Source organism: Enhydra lutris, unplaced genomic scaffold, assembly GCF_002288905.1.
Source record: "Enhydra lutris kenyoni isolate GAN:26980312 unplaced genomic scaffold, ASM228890v2 scaffoldscaffold13, whole genome shotgun sequence".
Taxonomy (NCBI): domain Eukaryota; kingdom Metazoa; phylum Chordata; class Mammalia; order Carnivora; family Mustelidae; genus Enhydra; species Enhydra lutris.
The window spans coordinates 4,713,981-4,737,153 of NW_019154097.1; positions in this window are offsets into that span (position 1 = coordinate 4,713,981).

The window sequence follows — 23,173 nt, forward strand, 5'->3', positions numbered from 1 at the left end:
CCACACCTGAAGAAAGTTTCTTCTCCAGAATTTTAGCTGTATTAATTTGATGAAGAGCTTGTGTCATCAAAATAGAAATTAAGACATTTTTATCTAAGCAATACAGCTGTTTTTAAAATCTGGTAATAGCTAACTTCATGCTAGGAAGTGAACTGGCTCTTTCATCTTTACACACTGCAAGTCTTGCTTAAAGCCACATATCTTGGGCGCCTGGCTCAGAGGGTTAAGGCTCTGCCTTTGGCTCAGGTCATGATCTCAGGGTCCTGGGATCAAGCCCCACATCGAGCTCTCTGCTCAGCAGGGAGCCTGCTTCCCTCTCTCTCTGCCTACTTGTGATCTCTGTCAAATAAATAAAATCTTTAAAAAGGAAAAAAAAAAAAGCCACATTATCTCATGCATACCAGAGCCATAATTTGAAGCTAAGTCTATCTGGCTCTAAAATTCATGCTCAACCCACTAAAACACCTTTAAGAATTTTAAAAGTAACATTCTTAGGGCACTTGGCTGGCTCACTTAGAAGAATGTGCGACTCGTGATCTTGGGGTTTTGAGTTCAAGTCCCATGTTGGGTGCACAGATTACTTTAAAAAAAAAAAAATCACAAAAAAGGAACATTCTTTTTTGTAATCTAACTGGATTATAAAAAACTATTCCACAAAGTCTATTTAAAGCTATTTTAAGTACTCAAAAAGTACTTCCTTGTAAATTATTTCTGATCTAACTCTCTACTTTCCTCAATCTTCCTCATTTAAAATTACTTAAGGTATACCATATCTGGAAACTGATAAAACTGTATTCTTCTCTAACCTGACAACTGTTGAACATTATGAAGACAACAGTTAACTTCAGTCTCTGTTCAGAATGCAACCTATGTTTAAAAAGTCGTGCCAAGAAAACATCCCTGAAAGTTGATTAATCTGCAACTCCCCACACTCCATTTTTAATATCTATTTACATATAACTGTATGATTAATTCACCCAGCATAACTGAGAAAAGCACCTGTTTTACAAGACTAAAGTTAGAGAAAAGTTAAACCTTTTAAGCACTAATGAGATACTATTTTAGGCCATCTTTTATGTAATGTGGCCTTTCCCTGTGTGGTAAGCCATAATATAACCAACAATTTAACCTCTGTCTTGAAGAGTCTAATTATTATCAGTCATGGTGCTAAAAATAACATAGGACTTGGGTCCAGATATTGTCCCAGAACTCGCTTCCTCCAAAATCACTTCTGATGGCAGCTTCCTTCTTCATTCATTTACATTTTTCTCATAAAGGTGAGGTAGAGAATATGTAGGTACATGACCTCTAGGACAGCATTTCTTCAAAATAAACTGCTATAAGGCCAAACAGTCTTCTCCAAAACAACCACATTACTTGGGGGGAGAAAAAAAAAAAGTTGTTCATTGTTACTAGCAGCATACCAACTGGTCAAAAGCACTCAAGTCACAGCCTATTAGAAGAGAGAAAAAAACAAAACCACCAAAATAAAAGATGAAGGGTCAGATGCTTAGTGTTGACTCCTCCGAGTCTTCCTCATTTTCCTAAAAAACGAAAAGGTCAAATCCAAATTATCTAAAAATCCACATATTCTCACTGCTTCCACGATGGCAATGTTAATCTCCTGAAAAGTAATTAAGTAGATTTTATTATTTGAACAGTCTGAATCAGTAATCTTTCATCTGATAAATCCTCAGGTTATATACCAATATGTGAATACCCCAAAATAAGGGAGAAGCTCCATGCACAAACATGTTCATCACAGTACCAACAATTTAAAAAGGAAACTAGAGAGGTGCCTGGGTGGCTCAGCCATTAAGCAGCTGCCTTCGGCTCAGGTCATGATCTCGGGAGTCATGGATGGGCTCGAGCCCCACATAGGGATCCTTGCTCAGCAGGAAGCCTGCTTCTCCCTCTCTCACTCCCCCTGCTTGTGTTCCCTCTCTCGCTGTCCCTCTCTGTGTCACATAAATAAAATCTTTAAAAATAAAATAAAATGGGAACTAGAAGTAACCTAAATGTTTAACAAATAAATATTTGCTAAGTAAAATAATGGTAACATGCTTGATAGATCATCATGCAGCCTTAAACCATATAAGAACTGGTACTATCTACTGAAGGAGGATCACTGCTGTTCAGCACTGGGACAATCACTTTTTAAAACAAACTCATTTCCATTTCTGAGTTAAGGCAAACAAGGTTTGCCTTTCATGTCTTTCTGGGAGCAAAAGTGAACAAGGTTTGGTGATAAATAGTTGAAAGGTTCCACCATCCTTTCCCTAATCCCACAGTCCTATAAATTAATCAGAAGGGGGCAGGGGTGTGTATGCAACTAAGGAGGTCTCCAACCACAACATCAACTGAGAAGGTGGACATAAAGGCTTGAAAAAATAAGACGTACAAATTAATATTTTTTTTCTTTCCCTTCCACATCTAGATATGCCTGCACACGGATTCTCCCAGCAAAGAAGTACATCTAAAATAATTTTATTTAGGCTGGTAACTTCTTAGCACAATTAAGATTATCTATTATCTATTATCACAATTAAAATTACCTCTTCAAGATTTCAAGATTTATCTCTAAAAATTACACAGATTTGCAAAGTATCTAGACTATAACCAGGCCAAATCAGTATGAAAGATGTATATACATAAATGTATTTGAAAAGATACAAAGTGACCAAGCTCTTTGCAATTCTTATTAAATAAAATTCATAATTAATTCAAATTTATTTATTTTTGCATGTCTACTATGTACTAGATGCTATGAATACATGGGGAAAAAGAAATTATTCTTGCCCTCAAAGAGGATCAGTCTTATAAGGGGCAATTCAACAAGATCTAAACGAGGAATAGTGCCCTCTAATAGAGAGCAGAGAAGGAAAGGTGCTGAAGTCCTTAAAAAAGGAACATGAAATGAAATAATAAGAGCTGGGGGGGAAAAAATCAGACTGCAAATGGTCCCTCTTCCTTTATTTGCTCAAATTTCTCACTTTTTAATTTACTATACAGAATTAAAGCATTTGCTTCATCTCCTCCACAAAGGCAGTCACTTCAAGAATTTAACATTTGCTGAATGAATGAACTAGACCAAAACTACACTTAAATGTGTTTACAATCTGTATACTCTCTCCAGAGAAAAATAAAGCTATGAGTTAACCAAAGCAGAAAAGTGAAAACACATGCCTGATGTATGTGGTTAATAGGAAAATAACCTAAAAACTAGTAAATAGACCCAGACACAACACAAACACTAGTGAAGTGAATTACAAAATGAAGGTGGACTAAACAAAACCAGGACAGCAGAGAGAGAAATAGATGGAACAGACTAGAAGACAAAGATAATCTTGACCAAAAATCTTTCCATACAAACCATCTGAGATTTTTATTCAAGGATTTCTCATCCATACTTCCCACCCACAACCTTGAAAAAAAGTAAAAATGAGCACAGATTAAGTCAGGCAATCTAATTAAAAGTTCATCCAAAGCTGTTGGCAGAGAGACAAGAGATCTACACTCCACATTATGATGCTAACAGATTCAGTTACGTCTAACTATATGTCTAACTATGCCATCTTATGTCTACCCTCCCTCAAAAGTCAGGTTCTCAACATTTACTCAGATTAATACTTGCAAACTTAGTTCAGCTATAAAAACAGGATGGGTACATAAACCTCAACAAATACAGAGACAAACTACCTTCCAGTATCAGAGAAGATATCACAGGTGGAAGGACCACAGACATCATTTACATAACCTTTCATATTTTGCAGATGAAGCCCTGTGGCCCACAAGGCCAGTTTGTGGCAAAATTTACTTAACTATTGATTTAAAGTCTACCAAATCTCTTAGAGTTAAGTCTCACAGAAAATTATAGAACTGAACTTAAAAATGAACTCCTGGGGGCGCCTGGGTGGCTCAGTTGGTTAAGCAGCTGCCTTCGGCTCAGGTCATGATTCCAGGAGTCCTGGGATCGAGTCCCACATCGGGCTCCTTGCTCATCAGGGAGCCTGCTTCTCCCTCTGCCTCTGCTGCCATTCTGTCTGCCTGTGCTCGCTCTCTCTCCCTCTCTCTCTCTGACAAATAAATAAATAAAAAAATCTTTAAAAAAAAAAATGAACTCCTGTAGTGTGCAGATTTAAGATTTAGTAAAAGAAACATTCTCCAATAAGTTTACAAGCTAACAAGAAATGGAGAAAGGAGTATGTGAAGAGATACAATTCTCATTTAAAAATGAAATTAGTAATTTCATCTTTTAACTGCAACTATGTCCCAACTGCACTGTTAACTCATCTAACACCTGTATTTGGTCTTGTAGTGTTATTTCTATAGAAGTCCTAGTTCTTCCTTTCCAGTATGTTGTCTGAAGACAGGAAAAATTTTACTTTGCTCCCAACTGTCCTTGGATTTTTTATAAAGTTTTTATTTCACAAAACCTGTGCGAATGTATTTTTATTTTGAGCCTAGTTACCAGGGCTGCTTGCTATTGAAAGGAACTGAAATAAATGTATTAACAATAGCACCTGTATTCAAGGTCAAACACGATCCCAAAAAGGTCTGCAATTCTAAAGTAACAACCCGATTGAGTATGAGTTGCATACACTTAAATTTTCAAAGTTAAGTGAGCCACGTAAGAGAAGGCAATCACATGATGCCAGCAATGACATATGTTAAGTATTCATTGCTATTTATGGTGGAAGAATTAGCATACCCAACTTCTGTAGCACAAAGAAGAAACTATGTCTCTTACAGGTCCTAGACACGGAAACAAAAACTTTATTTTCTTTAGCTCTCAATAATTTGAAAAATTCCTGGCTCAAAACCAACCTCTCTCATTCTTCAGCCCTGCAAAGAAGAACTTCCATCCCCTGAGAACAAAACGCAGCCTGTCCAGAAACCCGCAGAACAGAAGGACGCGAAAGGACCCTTCCGAACGGGTTCCGCGTTCTCCTGGGTGACATCATTTCACCTGCGCCTCGGCAAAACAGGAGAGCGTGCGCGAGAGAGACCATCTGCCAGGCAACGGCGGACCGGCGATCCCGCCGGCTGCACTCACACCTCCACGCCACCGCCCCGGGAACAAAGAACGCCGGGCTGCCGGGCCGCGCCCCGCCAAGCACCGGGCAACCACACCTCCTCCTTGTTGCCGGGAGCTGCCCCCGCAGGCTCCCAACGGCCTGCGACTCGGTCCGTCCCGCTCTCACGCGAGAACCAACGACCGCAGCGGCCAGTACCTGCGAGGAGAGGCTCCGCCCTGCGGGGCTGCTCCCGCGGCTCCTTGCCCGGCCGCCGCCTCCTATTGTGACCGCTCGCCCAGCCAGCGGCCAGCTCGCCAGCTCCTCCGTCCCCGGGCCTCCCCACCCCCGGAACCCGGGCTCCGACCGAGGCGCTGTCACGGCGCTTCCTTCCTCCCGGCACCATCACACGGGCCGCGCCAGGAAACAGCTGGACACTCAGAGCTGACAGAGTCCGCTAACGCCTCGGGGGCTGCATCCTCTCCGCCCCCGGGCCCTAACAGCCGGGGCCGCGGCACCGTCCCGCCCCACCGCACCCCACCTCTGTGCTCGCGAACACGGCGTGCCGCGCCGGCGCACTACCCTCCGCTGCGCGCGCAGGCGACGCCCCTCGCCGCTAGGCCGCAAGATGCGCGAGCACGCGGCACTCCCACTTCTCCGTTCGAGGTCGCTGCCCGCCTCCCCACCTCGTCCCCCGACAGGAACAAACCTAGCGAGCACAAAGCGCGAGACCACCAGACGCTCCGCCCCTTTCCCCCAGGCACGGCTCCGCGCGCCGAGCCCCCTTTGTTTCCACCCCGCGGGGGAGGGGGCGGGGCGGCGCCGCGCGCGTCCGGGCGCGCGACTGCGACTACTTCCGGCAACAGAGCAGGTCGCACAGCGCCCCTGCGCAGCCCCGCTCCGGCCCGCCTCTCAACCCAGGCGCCCAGCAAGGCCACAAGCTGCTGAACCGGATCCTGGGATCCCAGTTTCGTACACATCTTCTCTCCCTTAAGTATGGCTTCTGGGCCGTGCCTCCCTCCCTCCAAAACTAGGCAGTCTAACAGTAACTGACCTCACTCAGTTCAAAATGTAATATGTAAAATGGGTTCATGTGGACCCAGAAGCGGAATTTTTATTGATATAGAAGAAGGTAATTAGTCGAAGGTGTCTCACAAAAAAGCAGGTCGGAACCCAACGTGTCCAACTCTAAGGCTTAATTAAACCTGACAGTTACTCAGACCATGCTAAGGACTGGAAATGAGATGGGTACAAAGACCACAGAGGCAAGCTGCCTGTCCTGATCACATTCGAGATCTAAAAGGGAAGACAGACATACCATAAAAGCATAATAAATGCAAGGAAAAGACAGCTAAGTGGTATCTGAGGAAAGGTGGGCCATCAAGGGGGCATTACGCAAGAAGCAGGCTTTATGCAGATAGGAAACTGATTGATGCCATCAAGGATGGTGATCATATTTTAGGGTAGTCCAATCGGCAAAACACCCAGGTTCTACTTCTGGCACTACTTAAACCAGTCTCCTTCCTTCTCTGGGCCTTAGCTGCCTGCAGTAGAAAATTAAGGAATCAGACTAAACTGATGTTCAAAGATCTTCTAAATACGCATGAATAACACTATATGGTAATTATTTGTGTACATTTGTCTCCTGTATCGATATAAGACGGAGCACTGGCTCTCTTTGTTTTGGCTTTGGAAGCCCAAGGTCCAAACCTACAGCCTGAAACACAACAGCAGGTGCTTAGCAACTCTGAATCAAAGTTCCAGCAATAAATCCCAAGCTTTTACAATTCCTGGACATAGAGAAGTTAGAATGTTGTAACAGGTACCGATAAACACATCCCCTCCCCCAACCCTACACTCCCATTACGCAGTCCTTTTATCTAGCAGACCCTTCCTCCCAAAGCACCCTGTCTTCCAAAGCAACCAATTTGTAGATGATTAAAACCAAATTGTAAAGGTTTTTCTTTTTCCATGACACAGTCATAAATCCCAATCATACTTTTAGATGCATCCAACGCAATCGGTTCCTAACTTGAGTCCCTTGTAATTTCCCAACTACTGCTGCAGATTCACTTAGCTTCCAGAAGAACCTCAGCTGCCCAAGTTTTCTTATATAATGCAGACCACTATGAAACCACTTTTCTTGTACACTTGGGTATTAGCTATGTGATGAAAGGAGGAAAGGAAGAAAAAAATTGGGAAAGGGAAGGGAAATTATCATCTGAGAGCCCTCCAATCAAAAGAGCCAGATTCATCAAGTGCTGAGTCTCAGCATCAAGAATCTATTACAGTCTTTCAGGGTTTCCATCCTTAAGTTTAATGTGAATCCCCTTGGGCCTCAGCCAATCCTTTGTGAGGCAAACTCCATGAGAAAACTTCTCAAATGACTAAGATCTTAGCTACCTGGGCTCTTAGGGCTTAACCCAAGATGTCCCCCTAGATGCAAACAATAATCCCACAAGTCAAGGTTGGACAGTTTGAAATCTATGCTGCCATTTCTTCTCAATTGATGTTCTTATATCTGATGATCTGATGAGCTAGCATCTTGCTAATAAACACCCAAGCAGTGAAATAGGCTTTAAGCTGGGCCACTTTGACAACCCAATGTGGCAGGTGGTAAATTGTAACAGAATACTTGCTCAACCCCAGTCCACCTAAATTTTATTTGGTGACTCTTCAAAAAAGTGCAAAGTCTTGTTGGAGTGGTGTCCGATAAAACTTTCTGTGATAGAAATGGTCAGTATCGGGGCGCCTGAGTGGCTCAGTGGGTTAAGCCTCTGCCTTCGGCTCACGTCATGATCTCAGGGTCCTGGTATCGAGTCCCGCATCGGGCTCTCTGCTCAGCAGCGAACCTGCTTTCCTCTCTCTCTCTCTGCCCGCCTCTCTGCCTACTTGTGATCTCTCTGTCAAATAAACAAATAAAATCTTAAAAAAAAAATAAAGAAAGAAAGAGATGGTCAGTATCTGCACCATCTAAAAGGAGGGCACATGTGGCTACTGAGCACTCAAAATGAGGCTAGGGCATCTAATGAATTGACCAGGATTAATTTAAATAGCTACATATGGGGGCGCCTGGGTGGCTCAGTGGGTTAAATAGCTATATATGGTTAGGGACAGCACAATACTTGCAGGCAAAGTAACTGACTGTCGCAAGAGCTTTTTGAGACTTCTGACTCTAAGACTGCTCTTTATTTATTTTTTTTTTAAAGATTTTATTTATTTGACAGAGATAGATCACAAGTAGGCAGAGAGGCAGGCAGAGAGAGAGAGAGAGGGAAGCAGGCTCCCTGCTGAGCAGAGAGCCCGATGCGGGACTCGATCCCAGGAAACCTGAGATCACGACCTGAGCCGAAGGCAGCGGCTTAACCCACTGAGCCACCCAGGCGCCCCTAAGACTGCTCTTTAAAATCAATTTTCACAACAGAAAAACTGAATGACTACTAAAAGCTTCCTCCTGAGGTACCCTAGTAATTTAAGCCACCTTAGTTCTAAAATAAAAATACACTAAACACTGCTTACCAAATAGGAAAATATTAAAATTCCTTCAAATACGTCTGGTCGGGCGCCTGAGTGCTCAGTGAGTTAAAGCCTCTGGCTTCGGTTCAGGTCATGAGCTCGGGGTCCTGGGATCGAGTCCCGATTCTGGCTCTCTGCTCAGCAGGGAGCCTGCTTCCCTTCCTCTCTCTCTGCCTGCCTCTCTGCCTACTTGTGATCTCTGTCTGTCAAATAAATAAATTAAAAAAAAAAAAAAAAACAAGTATGTCTGGTCATTGGGATACCTACTTGGTGACCTACCATTCTAATACACGGGAATAACACCTGAGGTTTTGACTGGGTTGGGCTGGATCTTCGAGATGAATCTTTACATATTGATCTTCAATCTATGAGCAAGATGCATCTCTTATCTGCATCATCAACTTTTTTTTTCAGTACTGCTGTACATTTTCTATACAAGTCTTACTTTTTTTTTGTTCTTTGGTTATTCAAGGTTTTATATATAATTACCAATTCTAGAAATTATTTAATTATATACATGTATATTGTGTAATTATATAGCCACAATATAATTATATGTAATTATTCTAACAGTTTATCTTAATCTTTTTGAATTTTCTGTACATAAAATCCTGCTGGCAGATAATAATGACTGCTCAATTTCTTTCTTTCCAACACATTTTTCCTTTTCTTTGTCTTGTCTTACTGCATTGGCTAGGACTTCTAGCACAATTCTAAATAGAAACAATGAGACATGCGCTTTTGTCTTATTCCCAAACCAGAAAACTTCCAACATTTCACCATTAAGTATAATGTTTGCAATAGTTTTTTTTTTTTTGCAGATTCCTTTACAGAGTTCTCTTTTATTTCTAAATTATCAAAAGCTTATCATAAAGGAATATTTAATTTTATCAAATTTTCCTGCATCTATGAGATAATCATATAATTTTTCTGTTAATATGTGAATTACATTGACTGGTTTTGGATGGTAAGCCAATTTTGCATTCCTAATAAAGTCCTGTTTTCTTTTATTATCCTTATTATATATTGTTGGATTTGGTTTGCTAACATGTTGGTTAGGATTTTTACATCTGTGTTCTTGAATGAGAATAGCTGTTATTTTCCATTTTTATAATGTCTTTGTCAAGTTTTGTTACAAAGATTATGCCAGCCTTAGAAATGAATCAGGGAGTGTTCTTTTTCTCTCTAGAATAGTTTCTGCAAGAATGGTGTTATGCCTTCTTTAAAAATTTGGCAAAATTTGCTGGTTAGCCAACTGAACTTAGAATTAAGTGTCTTTCCCTTACTTTTTAAAGATTTTATTTTATTTAAGATTTTTATTTATTTATTTGGCGGGGGGGGGGGCAGGCTCCCTGCTGAGCAGAGAGCCCGATATGGGGCTCCATCCCAGGACCCCAAGATCATGACCTGAGCCGAAGGCAAGAGGCTTAACACACTGAGCCACCCAGGTGCCCCTAAAGATTTTAAGTAATCGCTATACCCGCTCTGGGGCTCAAACTCACAACTCTGAGATCAAGAGTCTCATGCTCCACCAACTGAGCCAGCCAGGTGCCTGACTTTTCCTTATTTTTAACAAAGGAAAAACAACTATAACATTAGGATAGACTTAAGAAAGATTTCATACTGAAAGTCACAATCTGCTTCTAGAAAACTAACTTCCAATCTTGTGAATTTGAAGAGTTCTACTGATGGAAATCCATTTTTGAGGACATTGCATAAACAATAAGCACAAATAAATTTTAGTTTAGTTTAGTTAAATAGTCTACCAAATAGGAAACACAAAATTTGGTTTGGTGCTCAATTTTGCATTTCTAAGACATCACAAACTATCTAAACATAATGATTATCTGAAGGACCTTTATACAAGAGAAGTGACTCAGGCTATAGGTTTTCTTGTTCCTTTACATACATACTTCTATCACAACTCCTTACAGTATTTACTTAATGTCTGTTTTCCCCATTAAACTGTAAGCCCCTCAAGAGCAGGTCCCATCTTTCTTTTGTTTGTTATCACTGATGTCTGCAGTGGAAGAATACTGGCTGGTAGAGGATACACAAAAAAGAAAGGAAACGCATCTCTTATTTTAAAATGCTGTAACACACGAATGAAGAGCTGCAGATAAAGAATCACTTGTCCAGATGCTGAAGAACCACACACACACACAGGGGGGAAAAAATGCTATACACTTTTGGGACCTGCCAAAAAAGGTGCTGGGTAGAGAATGGCCTTCCTGCTGGGAGTCCATGACCTTTATAATGAAGAGGCAGTTTCCCACTGTTAACACTGTCAGGAATAGGGCTGTGCTGTCATCATATCCAATGCCAAGTCTCCTGACTGTAATGTCACTCCAACCCCAACCACCACTGCTGAGTTAGTGGCCTGTATTCTGTGTTCTAACATAACATTAATCACCCTGCCATGTAAATATGTATTTACTTGAGTCTTTTGCCCTTTAGAGAGTGAACTCCCTGGAGCCACGGACTAAGTCTCACTGATTCTGGCAAGGGTTCTAGTACCTGGCAAGCACTCAATAGTTCAATTAATGATACGTGACATTTCATAGCAGTGGTATATCCTATGTTTTTCTCAACGGACAAATTCCCAGGAAGAAATGAGACACACAAGTAGAACTGGTAGTAAAGAGAGGAATGAGGAGACAAAGAAATTTCAAAATTTCCTAAAGCTAGCTCTGCTCACCCTCCTCCCTCACAGTTTCCATCTTTCCACTAAAACCAGCTAAAAGGATCTAATAAGATGAAGCTACATAGTGGAAAGGTGTAGTGGCCTAGCACTCTTCAGGCTACACATTATCTATATTCACAAACAGATGTGATCTAATGCAAAACATCAGCATAAGCACTTTTTACCCATAAGTGTTACCACATGTCAGACTGAAAAGGTTAATAATCAGCAGCTGTCAAAGACCAGAGATAGCGCGCCTGGGTGGATCAGTGGGTTAAGCCTCTGCCTTCGGCTCGGGTCATAATCCCAGGGTCCTGGGATCGAGCCCCCCATTGGGCTCTCTGCTCAGCAAGGCGCCTGCTTCCCTTCCTCTCTCTCTCTGCCTGCCTCTCTGCCTACTTGTGATCTCTCTCTGTCAAATAAATAAAATCTTAAAAAAAAAAAAAAAAGAGAGGACAAGAGGCACACCCAAACCCACATCTACTGAAAGCCTCCCCCAATATAGCCAGTTTTGGGATGGAGGAGTGGGCAGACTACTGTTTCCACAGTATACGTAAGATACACCAGGGACTGAACAGTTCTTAGTGCAGTGAAGGTGCAGCTCTTAGTGACAGTTCTTTAGGCAGTGAAGGTGAGAAGGGGCTAAAAAGCAGAATGAGGTGAAAGGCCATCAGTGAGGAAAGAGTTCACGACAGATGAGTAAATAAACCTGAGTGCCCAAGATAAGCCGAGTCAGAAATAAGACAAATAGAGACCGAGATCAAGCCAGAAATGGAGAGGCAAGGGTGCAGACAAAGCAGGCACCGCACATCATAGCATATTCAATCTCTGGAGCAGTATAAACGAGAAAGAGCGGACTCGGAGCATGACCTGCCTTAATGTACACCCTCTGAAACAGAGAGCTTAAAGGCGCCTTGCTCATTCTGTTCTGGCAGATAGGGCGCATCTTGGGAACAACTGGAATTGCTGTGACTCTCATTCGAAATTGATCCCGCAGCTCAATCTCAGGGCATATCACAGCCTAATTACTATAGTTTTTAAAAATCCACTGGACAGACCCAGGCAATGAAAAGAGTTAACCACACACAGATCTAACAAAAGCCTGTTATTTCATTGTTAGGGGTCAACCATTTATTATTTTGACATGAAGTATTATATTTAAGGGGTTTTTTCAGTGTTCTGGTATTATGAAGATCCAATGACTATTCTCATACATATATACAGTTTGGCCTGCATTTGAAAAAACATCCACAAGGGCGCCTGGGAGACTCAGCATCTGCCTTTGGCTCAGGTCACGATCCCAGGGCCCTGGGATCCAGTCCCGCCATCAGGCTCCCTGCTCAGAGGGGAGTCTGCTTCTCCCTCACTCTCTCCCTCTCAAATAAAGAAATAAATCTTTAAAAAAGAAAGTGTGTTCATAAAGGTAAATTTCTTTTTTTTTTTTTTAAAGGATTTTCTTACTTATATATTTGACAGAGAGAGACAGCGAGAGAGGGAACACATGCAGGGGGACTGAGAGAGAGAGGAGCTGGCTTCCTGCTGAGGCGGGGGTCAATTCCAGGGTCTTGGGATCATGACCCGAGCTCAAGGCAGACTGAGCCACCCAGGCATCCCAATAAAGGTAAATTTCTAACAGTGCAATTGCTGTTTCAAAGGGCCTTTGTTTTTTAATTTCAAGAAATGTTACTAAATTGCCTCCTAAAAAGCTGGGCCAAGTTTTACTCCACCCAACAGTAAATGATAGGAGTCAACTCTGAAGAGGAAACAGCAGTGTTTACGGGCATCCCCTGAGGAAATATAGGCTCATTCTCTGCAGTAGGCCAAGGACTAGGGAAAGCAGCCCTGAAAACAAAACTTGGGCCAGGATACTCAGAGAACAATCATATTTCATAACCAGCTTTAAATTCTCTTTGTTTTAATTCCCTATTAAAACCCTGACCCTTTACTATGGTCTTATTAAATGCAAAAGCCTAGAAAGTGAGCCCAAACTGGAGACAAAGTGACACTAGTGAGAGTAGCAGCACTTAGAAAAGCTGGTGACCACCAGGTCCTGAGTCAAAGGGCTAGCTAGGAGGGCAAGCAGCCACCAGAAAAGATATCTACGGCGACCCAGGAACACCTGGAGAGGCAGGTCTGCTAAAGCTGGTCACCTGCAGCTGAAAGTAACAAGGACTCAAATCATTAAGAATTAGACACTGAAGGGGGCACCTGGGTGGCTCAGTGGGTTAAGCCGCTGCCTTCAGCTCAGGTCATGATCTCAGGGTCCTGGGATCGAGCCCCGCATGGGGCTCTCTGCTCAGCGGGGAGCCTGCTTCCTCCTCTCTCTCTGCCTGCCTCTCTGCCTGCCTCTCTGCCTGCTTGTGATCTCTGTCTGTCAAATAAATAAATAAAATCTTTAAAAAAAAAAAAAAAGAATTAGACACTGAAGTAAAATATGACCCCAAAAGCCAGTAAACATGGACCATACTTATGTAAGTGCTTCAAGAAAATAAATAAATAAATAATATAAGCACTGGCTGAGAAACAGAAAAGCACAGACAGACAACTAGTACCTTCACTTTGGTCAAGATGAAAGGAACATGAGAATGTTCTCTAAGCAGATCAAAACAAGATTATCTTGTACCTTTCACCATGTTTAATGGAAAACAGAATTTCCCGCAGGGAATGCTGGTGGAGCTCATGTGACTGCATAGTTGATACCCTGCACAGATGATGCTCCCGGCTACTGATTTCTACCCTGCATTCATGAAATGTGACCAGCTCACTGAAAATGCTAGTGTCCTCCTGGTAGCATCCACTGATGACATACATTGAAGACACGAACTAACCAGGGTGGTTTTGCACAGGCATTGCGATACATGGCACATCTCTGCAAACCCTGCCCTCCGGCCCAAGCCACATTTAAGAGGCCTTTTCCTCACTTTACTTTAAAGAAGAAAGTGCGTTACCTGAGCAGATTCACACAAAACAGAAGTGATCACCTTAAATAAAAACCCTTAAAGCAGGACAACCTTTATAAAGCAAATATAAAATTCAAGCTCCCCCAGAAGTTTATTTATCTCTCCTCTGCTTATTTGTTCCTGTTATAACGGTGTCTTATAAAAAAAATTAAATTTAGCAGACAATGACATACCCAAAGTCAAGATAAGAATGCCACATAACAATAATCTCAAAATACCTATCATTACAATGTATTTTTAATCACCTCAGATATTCCACAGTATGGCAAAGTACTTTTGCACAGTAAGGCAGAGAGAATCTATTTAAAAACACAGTGCATCACATAATATCATATAAGCTCAGAAAGCATAATACAAAATTCTAAAACTTTAGGAAAATGTAGGGAAATATCTGAAGATATTCTGGAGACAGATTTCCCAAAAGTCTAAGCAATAAAATACACTTCAAAGGACTATACCAATAGACTTGTTCCCAAAATAATTTTAAATTTCTGAATGGGGAAAAACTTCATTAAAAATTAAAAGCTTGGGGGGCGCCTGGGTGGCTCAGTGGGTTAAAGCCTCTGCCTTCCGCTCAGGTCATGATCCCAGGATGCTGGGATAGAGCCCCACATAGGGCTCTCTGCTCAGCTCAGCGGGGAGCCTGCTTCCTTCTCTCTCTGTCTCTGCCTGCCTCTCTGCCTACTTGTCTGTCAAATAAATAAATAAAATCTTTTTAAAAAAAAAATTAAAAGCTTGGAAATTTTTTGCGAATGACAGATGATTAATGTTTCTATACAAAGTGATAGGAAAACAGGAATATACCAAAAGAAGAGAAAATTATGTGAAAGACAAATTTTTAAAAAAGCAGTAAGTGACTAAGGAACAAATGAACATATAAAGAGTTCTACAATCTCAGTGGTAATCACAGAAATACTCATTAAAACAATTAGAAACCATTTTTCAACAATCATTCACAAAGTAACTTGACATTATGGATGCTTTCAATGTGAAAAGGAAGTGAGACAAGCATTCTCATATGGAAGCATAAACTGATGCATATGTGTGAAAAAAATATACAAAAAAAAGACAAAGGCTGAAAAAATTGTTCGAATCCTTTGATTCAATTCTACTCTAGTAATCCAGGCTCAAGAAATACATCATTCAAAATTTATTACATAGCACAATAATCAAAACACTGTGGTACCAGCATAAGGACAGATACATAGATCAACTGAACAGAATAGAGAGCCCAGAAATAAATCCCTGCATACATGCTCAAACGAGCCCCAAAGGGTCAAAAGAGTCCCAAGACAATTCAATGGGAAAAGAACACTCTTTTCAGCATTGGTGTTGGTAAAACTGGATATCCAAATGCAAAATAAACTCTTACCTTACCCTATTATACAAAAATTAACTCAAATGAGTGAAGGATCCAAACTTAAGAACTAAAACTATAGAATTCCAAAGGTAAAAACATAGGGGAAAACCTTCATGAGATTGGGTTTGGCAATAATTTCTTGGCTATGACATCAAAGCGCAGGCAGTAAGAGAAAAAGATGAACACCCAAGGAGGGAAAAGGGTAGAGGGAGAGAATCCCCAAGTCAACTCTCTACTGAGCAGGGAGCCTGAGCTGGACTCAATCCATGACCCATGAGATCATTACCTGAGCCGAAACCAAGAGTCAGATGCTTAACTGAGTGAACTACCCAGGCAACCCCCAAGATAAGAACTTTTGTGCAAAGGACACAACCAACAGAGTAAAAAGGCAACCTCTAAAATGGGAGAAAGTATTTGCAAATCATCTGTCTGATAAGGGGTTATATAGAGAACACATAAAGAACTCCTACAATCAAACAAAAACCAATCTCTCTGATATGAGGAATTTGAGAGGCAAGATGGGGGGTTTGGGGTATAGGGAAGGAAAAAATGAAAAAAGATGGGATCGGGAGGGAGACAAACCATAAGACTCTTAATCTAACAAAACAAACTGAGGGTTGCTGGGGGTGGGGGGGGAGGGAGAGGATGGTTGGGTTATGGACTCTGGGGAGGGTATGTGTTCCAGTGAGTGCTGTGAAATGTGTAAGCCTGACCATTCACAGACCTGTACCCCGGGGGAAATAATACATTATATGTTAATAAAAATAATTAATTTTTAAAAACTCATTTTAAAAATGGGCAAAGGTTAGGGCCTCTTAGTGTCTCAGTTGGTTGAGCATCTGACTCTGTCTGAGGTCATGCGAGCCCGGCACTGGGCTCCACACTGAGCATGGAGCCTGCTTAAGATTCTCTCTCCCTCTGCCTCCCACACCCCCACAACTTGCTTGTGTACTCTCTCTGAAGGGGGGGAGGGGGCAGGCAAAGATCTTGAACAGACATTTCTCCAAAGAAGATAAATGACCAATAAGCACATGAAAAGATGCTCGGGGTCACTAATCAGTAGGACAAGGCAAATCAAAACCACAGTGATATGACCTCACACCCAACAGGATGGCTACGATTAAAAACAGTAACAGAAAATAACAAGTGTTGGCAAAGATGTGAAATGTAAACTGGTGCAGCCACTTTGGAAAACAGTATAGCAGTTCCTCAAAACCATAAAAATATAAATGATGCAGCAATTCTGCTTCTGGGTATATACGCAAAAGAATTGAAAGCAGAGTTTCTAAGAGAGATTTGTGCACCTATGTTCCTCGTAGCATTATTCACGAAAGCCAAAACATGGAAGCAACCCAAGTATCCATTCATGGATGAAAGAACAGATAAAATGTGCTGCATACATACAATGGAATGTTACTCAGCCTTTAAAAGTAAAGAAATTCCGGGGCGCCTTGGTGGCTCAGTGGGTTAAAGCCTCTGCCTTCGGCTCAGGTCATGATCCCGGGGTCCTGGGATCGAGCCCCGCACCAGGCTCTCTGCCAGCGGGGAGCCTGCTTCCTCCTCTCTCTCTGCCTGCCTCTCTGCCTACTTGTGGTCTCTGTCAAATAAATAAATAAAATCTTAAAAAAAAAAAGTAAAGAAATTCCAACATTCATGCAACAACATGAACGAAACTTGACAACACTAAGTGAAATAAGCCAGTCACAAAAAGACAAATATGGGGCACCTGGGTGGCTCAGTCGGAAGAGCATCGTACTCTTGGTTGCAGCTCTAGCAGTGCTCTCCCGGTTGTGAGGGGAGTCTGCTTGAGATTCTCTCCCTTTGCCCCTCCCCCTGCGCATGCTCCTGCGTTCTCTCAAATGAATAAATCTTAAAAAAGAAATACAAATATTTTACGACTCCATTTATATGAGGTACATAGAGCACCCAAATTCACAGACAGAAAGGACAATGGTAGTTGCCAGGGGCTGTGCAGGAGAAAACAAGGGGTTACTACTTAATGGATACAGAGTGTCCATTTACAAGATAAGAGAGCTCTGGAGATTGGCTGCACAACAATGTGAATGTACTTAACACTACTGAACTGTACCAGACCTAATATGATTAAGATGGTAAATTCTAGGTGTATTTTTACCACAGTTAGAAAAAAAATCTCATCATAGCAGCAAAAGGAATGTTTAAAAATAAAAACCAGACCATGTCATTCCTTCACTTAAAACCTTCCAAAGGCTTCCTGTAACAGGCAGAACAAAAACTAAACCTTCCCTGGCTTACCAAACTTTCTACATGACCTGTCCTGTGCCTATCTCTTCAGCCTCATCTCATACCCTTCTACCCTAATTAACCTTGCTGGTGGTACACATCAGTCTTCTTTCTGTTTGGACATCTTTCTAGCCCCAGGGCCTTTGCACTAGCCCTTCCCTTTCCCTAGGATGCTCCCCTCATGACCCAAATTTTTACAACTTGTTCCTTCCTATTATTCGGAACTTAGCTTAAGTGTCGCCTTCTTCTTCTTCTTCTTCTTCTTCTTCTTCTTCTTTTAAGATTTTATTTATTTGAGAGAGAGAGAGAGCGAGAGAGAGCCCCCACACACAAGTAAGGCGGAGGGGGAGAGGGAAAAGCAGACTCCCCGCTAAGCAGGGAGCCCAACCAGAGCTCTATCCCACGACCCTAAGATCATGACCTGAGCTGAAGGCAGACACTTAACCAACTGAGCCACCAGGTGCCCCAAGTGTCACCTTCTTAAAGGCCTTCCCTAACACCCAGAGTAGCCAACTGGCCAATTAATTGTTCAGCACTTAAGAATATCTGATTATTTACTGATTTACATATGCAGTTCATTTTCTGCCCTTTTCACAAAAATATAAGCACCAGAAGAACAAGAACCTTCCTTGCTAGTCTTCTCACCACTCTATCTTGGTGACTCAACAGTGTCTGGCACATAGTAGGCACTTAATAAATATACACTGTATGAATAAATGCATAATAGCTTTCTAAAATGACCTAAAGCTCTACAATTAAAGGCAGGTTAAATAAATTACCATGTATCCTTATGGTAGAACATTATGCAGCCATTTTAACTGATGTTCAAGTATATATAGTATGCAGATTATATTTCCCAAGATGACCATACATAGTAAATTCTCCCACCCTTCATTCTCTTCTTCTTATGTTGACATTACTCCCCAGTGGTGAGACTGAGGTTTCCACCTCTTGAATTTGGGCAGGCCTGTGACTATGCTGGAAGTGATACTTTGTGACTTCTAAGCTAGGTCATAAAAGGCCATAACAGCATCTGTCTGGTCCTCTTGTTGCAGTCACTCTTGCAATCAAGCTGCCAAGCTGTGAGGAAGCCCACACTACATTTAGGTGCTCAGGCCAAGGGTACCAGTTGAAGTACCAGCTGACAACCAGCATCAACCATCTAACATGCGATTGAGGACTTCAAGATGACTCCAGCCTCAGCCCCCATCTGACGGCAACCATATGAGAAAACCCGAAGGAAGAGCTACCTAGCTGAGCACAGGAAACCCCAGAATCATGAAAGATACAAGTGTTCTTTACCAAATCAACTTTAGGGTCATTAATTACATAGTCATAGATAATCAGAACAATTTAGTTTTAACCATGAAGAGAATGCAGACAGTGAGTTTTCTTATGAAATAAATCTGAGTATTGTTCTTGCCCCTGTGCTTAAAAAAATAAATAAAATCTCCAAAAATAAAAGAGCTCTTTTTTTTTAAAGATTTTATTTTACTCATTTATTTGACAGAGATCACAAGTAGGCAGAGAGAGAGGAGGAAGCAGGCTCCCCACAGAGCATAGAGCCCCACGTGGGGCTCGATCCCAGGATCCTCGGATCATGACCTGAGCCGAAGGCAGAGGCCCTAACCCACCGAACCACCCAGGCGCCCCTAAAAGAGCTCTTTAACTGACATTTTTTTTTAACTGACTATAAGATTTGGAATGGCCAATAAGCATACAAAAAAATCCTCAGCATACTTAGTCATCAGAGAAACGGAAATTAAAACATGTCCATTATAAAGATTTTATTTATTTATTTATTTTTTTTATTTGACAGATCACAAGCAGGCAGAGAGGCAGGCAGAGAGAGAGAGGAGGAGGCAGGCTCCCTGCTGAGCAGAGAGCCCGATGCGGGACTCGATCCCAGGACCCTGAGATCATGACCTGAGCCGAAGGCAGAGGCTTCAACCACTGAGCCACCCAGGTGCCCCAAAACATGTCCATTATAAACAACTACTGAGATGTCACACGTTGTATACAACGGCTACAATCTGAAAGACTACTGGAGAGTACTGGATGTAAACATGCAGATGTGAATAAAGTGGAACCCTCATGCATGTGCTGGAATGCACAATGGTGCAGCCACTTTGCAAAACAGTTTGGTAGATCTTCAAAATGTAAACATATATCCTGTGACCAACTGAACAAAAATGTACTTACACAAAAAATGTTCCTAGCAGTGTTATTCATAATAACCAAAATAAGAAAACAGATCTATCAACTTGTGACTGTATAAACAAAATGTGTTAGATGTACACAATGGAATATTATTCACCCATAAAAAAGAATAGAAGAGTGATTCATGCTACAACATAAACAAATCTTGAAATCATCATGCTAAGTGAGAGAAGCCAGAGACACAAAAGCCACATATTACGTGATTCCACATATAAATGTGCAGAACAGGCAAACCCATTAAAACATAAAGATCAGTGGTTGCCAGGAGCTGACAGAAGGAATAATGGGCAGTGACTGCTAATGGGTATGGGTTTTTGAGTGAGGAATATTAAAACTGCTCTAAAATTAGACGGTGGAGATAGTTGTACAACTCTGAATATACTAATAGCCACTACTAACAAAAATGAAAGATATTTTATACAAATATAACTTCAATTACTATTGTTATTACTATAGAATAGTACTAATAGTACTAAATAGAATATACTATTCTAATTGTTACTTCTGGGTAGAGGGGTTAAAAGTAGAGCCACATATCTTTTTATAATCAACATGTAACTTAAAAAAAAAAACTAAAAAATGTAAAAGATCAAGATTAAAAGAAAGTATACAGTCATGAAAGAAAAACCAATAACACATTTCTTACCTTCCCTAAAAGTAGTCTGCATGGCATTATCTGTACACAAACTAGACTGATGCCTTCTTCCATGACAAATGGACCTTAAGGCTAGCATAAGAAAGTTTTGTCTAGAAAAGACTTCTGCTCTGAGTAGCTGTTCACATACATGCCCATTTAGAAAGAATTCTCCCATTTCCCCGTCTCAAGTGACCAGCCTTCCTGGAAGTGTTCCAGGCCACTCTGGGAAAGTGTACCATTGAGACTACAAATTAATTCATCTCGGGACACCTGGGTGGCTCAACTGGTTAAGTGTCTGCCTGGGGCTCAGGTCATGATCCCAGAGTCCTGGGATTTCCACCCCCGCCCCCAATCTGGCTCTCTGCTCAACGGGGAGCCTGCTTCTTCTCCCCTGCTTGTGCTCTCTCTCTCTCTCTTATAAATAAATAAATGAAGTCTTTTTAAAAATTTTTTAATTCATCTCACCCCTGGTTCCATCCCCAGTCACACACAGATTAGTTAAACTGAGGCAACTTTTAAGAAAAATCACCTTTGGTTCCCAGAAGACTTGAGAAATGGATCTTGCCTGAAAGCGGGGATACTAAGCAAGGCATCAACATGTGTTTTGACAGTCTGTACAATCAGAATAGCTAAGCAAATATTTTACATGAATGGTACAGGGGATAGAAGATGTATTCTAGACCCAGCATTACAGGGTGACTCCTGAACAGGTCATTTCTTCCAGTAGGGTCACAGCTTCCAAGTTTATTTCAAAAAGAGGGTTGAATTGGCTGTGCCTATAATCCCTTCAATTCTCAAAGTGGGAGAATGTATGTGTGAGTGTCTATGTGTGCACACACATTCAAGTGGTATGTATCGGGTAGCAGGTTCATTTTGTTACAGAAAGAAGTCAGCAGCTGTGGCAAACATAAAGATCTGATTTTTAAGCACACTGTTTTCCTCCCCAGAATAATGCCTGATGATCCCACTCAAAACTGCATTCTGTACTATCCAACTCTTTGTGGTTCTCATCCCACTTATTCTGCTGTACATTTTCTTTAATCCACTGCACTTATTCTAACATAGTCTATTATTTACGTATTGTTTATTTTTATTGTCTGCTCACCAGCTAGACTGTACACTCATGAAAAACAGCAATCTTTGTTTTGTATTCTGATATCGATTTCCTAAGTGCCTACCCACATAGATGCCAATCAATACATTTGACTGAACCAGTTGAGTATAAATACATAGTCAAAAGACAAATCCAGGGGCGCCTGGGTGGCTCAGCGGGTTAAGCCTCTGCCTTCGGCTCAGGTCATGATCTCAGGGTACTGGGAACGAGCCCTACATCGGGCTCTCTGCACAGCGGGGAGCCTCCTTCTTCCTCTCTCTCTGCCTGCCTCTCTGCCCACTTGGGATCTCTCTCTCTGTCAAATAAATAAATAAAATCTTTAAAAAAAAAAAAAAGACAAATCCATTCTCTCCATTTCCCTCTGAGAAACAATCGTTAGTATACACGCTGCAAGCGGGAAAGGGAAGAGCAGTTTCTCACAATTCTTTGAGAACTGGGCTGATCAAGTGACCAAAGTCCTTAAGTTCTCTTCCCTCTCTCCACATATTTTGGAAAAAATCTCATCTCCTAAAAGCACAAAATTGGTCATACAAAGATTCAGAAATTAGGAGCAAATACACTTTAAAGTAGCTGCCAAGTTTTTCGTAGAGGTGGATAGAAAGCTCATCTCCAGACCCTTGAACCTGGAGACAGAACAGAGCACAGTTTGGCATCACCACCACAAATGAACAAATGGAGAAAGGCATATTATAAGCAGGGGAAAGAAAACTTAACCCAAAAACATCTTCACAATTACAAAGCACAAATGTATGCAATATTAAGGGCCTAAAGCGATTCTGTCTTTCCCTCCATCATCTTTCATTTTCCAATGCTCACATCTACAATCTAGAGTATACTGAATTTTACAGCACCAACTGTATAGTATGGTATAATCTCTTTCAGTGGCTTGCTTCTAAAATAAGTTAAAAGTTAAATCCATGCCTCTGGATTACTGTAATAATAAAAGAGACTCTGGAATGCTAAAAGCATACCTCTCTCTCTGTCAACAGACTGAAATCTGTCTGAGCAAAACTCACAAAGATAGAGAGATCAATGCACAGAACAAAGAAAGCCATTTGGAAAATCCCAATGACCAACCAACTTCTTGATCTAGCTCCAACAGGATGAGGGAGGAGGATCGTGATTAAAACAGCAGAGAAAAGGATCACTTGGATTGGTCTGCCTGGGAAAACTACCAAGGGAGTGATACATTCCTGCATGTAAGACACAGGAAATGGGAGGGAAGCCACTGGAAACTGATGATGGAAAAGACTAAATTTAAGCCCATCCAACATCAGCAGCCAGATGTTCCAAGCACCAAGCCCACATTAGTATCTACTCCAAGGGCTGGGCCATCAAGGGCGCTGATGAGTACTGGAAAGCCCCCAAGACCAGATTTCTTTAGAGAAGAAACAAAACACCAAAAT